Here is a 2500-nt window from a genome sequence, read left to right as displayed (position 1 = left end):
GTGCCTAGGTGGGCCGTGCACGGACGTGTTTCCCTTCTTGTTGGTCCTTCGGTGATCGGGGTTCGCAGCAGCCAGACGCACGTGCTCGACCTTGGACCCGGGGCGGGGGACCCCGGCGGCACACCACAACCACAACGTGCTTGCTAGTGTGCCTAGGGGATGGCAAGGCAACGTGCATCTTGCTGGCATTGCGCCCAGCAAGCCTTTGGGCAACTCGAGTTTCAGCAGCACGACACCCCTCCCCCCTATAATAGGCTGCCGAGCCATTACCAAAGTGCCACGGGTAGACGTCCTTTTCCGTGAGGAGACATACTAAAGGAAAGTGCTCTAGAGGTCGAATTTTGACGCCGTTTTTTGCAACAACCTCTAGAAAAATAAGATCTTTCCATCCTCCAAATTTGGTGAATTTACACCGTGCCGATTTTTTTTGACGATTTTTTTACCGCCCGGAATGCCGGAAATTCAAAAAAAATGAAAAACGGAGCAAACCTGCGATTTTTGACCTGGATTTTTTTGTGCAGCCTTCACATAATATTACCAAGGTTCCCTCAAAATTTCACGAAAAATGCACGAGCCAATTCTGAGATATGAAAATTTGGCTCCTCCGTTGCAACGCTCCGAGCCATCGTTGCAACGGCGGGTGCCTCCGTGGGGGGCGGGGGAGCCCGGCGGCACACCACAACCACAACGTGCTTGCTAGTGTGCCTAGGGGATGGCAAGGCAACGTGCATCTGGCTGGCATTGCGCCCAGCAAGCCTTTGGGCAACTCGAGTTTCAGCATCACGACTCCCCTCCCCCCTATAATAGGCTGCCGAGCCATTACCAAAGTGCCACGGGTAGACGTCCTTTTCCGTGAGGAGACATACTAAAGGAAAGTGCTCTAGAGGTCGAATTTTGACGCCGTTTTTTGCAACAACCTCTAGAAAAATAAGAACTTTCCATCCTCCAAATTTGGTGAATTTACACCGTGCCGATTTTTTTTGACGATTTTTTTACCGCCCGGAATGCCGGAAATTCAAAAAAAATGAAAAACGGAGAAAACCTGCGATTTTTGACCTGGATTTTTTTGTGCAGCCTTCACATAATATTACCAAGGTTCCCTCAAAATTTCACGAAAAATGCACGAGCCAATTCTGAGATATGAAAATTTGGCTCCTCCGTTGCAACGCTCCGAGCCATCGTTGCAACGGCGGGTGCCTCCGTGGGGGGCGGGGGAGCCCGGCGGCACACCACAACCACAACGTGCTTGCTAGTGTGCCTAGGGGATGGCAAGGCAACGTGCATCTTGCTGGCATTGCGCCCAGCAAGCCTTTGGGCAACTCGAGTTTCAGCATCACGACACCCCTCCCCCCTATAATAGGCTGCCGAGCCATTACCAAAGTGCCACGGGTAGACGTCCTTTTCCGTGAGGAGACATACTCAAGGAAAGTGCTCTAGAGGTCGAATTTTGACGCCGTTTTTTGCAACAACCTCTAGAAAAATAAGATCTTTCCATCCCCCAAATTTGGTGAATTTACACCGTGCCGATTTTTTTTGCCGATTTTTTTACCGCCCGGAAAGCCGGAAATTCAAAAAAAATGAAAAACGGAGCAAACGTGCGATTTTTGACCTGGATTTTTTTGTGCAGCCTTCACATAATATTACCAAGGTTCCCTCAAAATTTTAGAAAAAATGCACGAGCCAATTATGAGATATGAAAATTTGGCTCCTCCGTTGCAACGCTCCGAGCCATCGTTGCAACGGCGGGTGCCTCCGTTGCAACGAAACCAGCCAACGATGCACCTAACCCAGCATCCGTTGCAACGCACCCTGCCTCCGTTGCAACGCGCCCAGCCAACGTTGCACCGTCCCCAGCATCCGTTGCAACGCCCCCAGCCAACGTTGCAACGCGCCCTGCCTCCGTTGCAACGCTCCCAGCCAACGTTGCAACGCGCCCTGCCTCCGTTGCAACGTCACCAGCATCCGTTGCAACGCGCCCTGCCTCTGTTGCAACGCGCACGGCCAACGTTGCACCGACCCCAGCATCCGTTGCACTGCCCCCAGCCAACGTTGCAACGCCCCCAGCCAACGTTGCAACGCGCCCTGCCTCCGTTGCAACGTCACCAGCAACCGTGGCAACGCGACCTGCCTCCGTTGCGACGCCCCCAGCCAACGTTGCAACGCGCCCTGCCTCCGTTGCAACGTCACCAGCATCCGTTGCAACGCTCCCAGCCAACGTTGCAACGCGCCCTGCCTCCGTTGCAACGTCACCAGCAACCGTGGCAACGCGACCTGCCTCCGTTGCAACGCCCCCAGCCAACGTTGCAACGCGCCCTGCCTCCGTTGCAACGTCACCAGCATCCGTTGCAACGCGCCCTGCCTCCGTTGCAACGTCACCAGCCAACGTTGCAACGCGCTCGGCATCCGTTGCAACGCCCCCAGCCAACGTTGCAATGCCCCCAGCTTCCGTTGCAACGATCCCAGCATCCGTTGCAAAGCGACCTGCCTCCGTTGCAACGCC

The sequence above is a fragment of the Arachis ipaensis genome, chromosome B7 (genome assembly GCF_059453495.1).
Source record: "Arachis ipaensis isolate K30076 ecotype BB chromosome B7, ASM5945349v1, whole genome shotgun sequence".
Classification (NCBI taxonomy): Eukaryota; Viridiplantae; Streptophyta; class Magnoliopsida; order Fabales; family Fabaceae; genus Arachis; species Arachis ipaensis.
The sequence above is the reverse complement of the archived record's forward strand: the minus strand, read 5'-3'. Positions refer to the sequence as shown.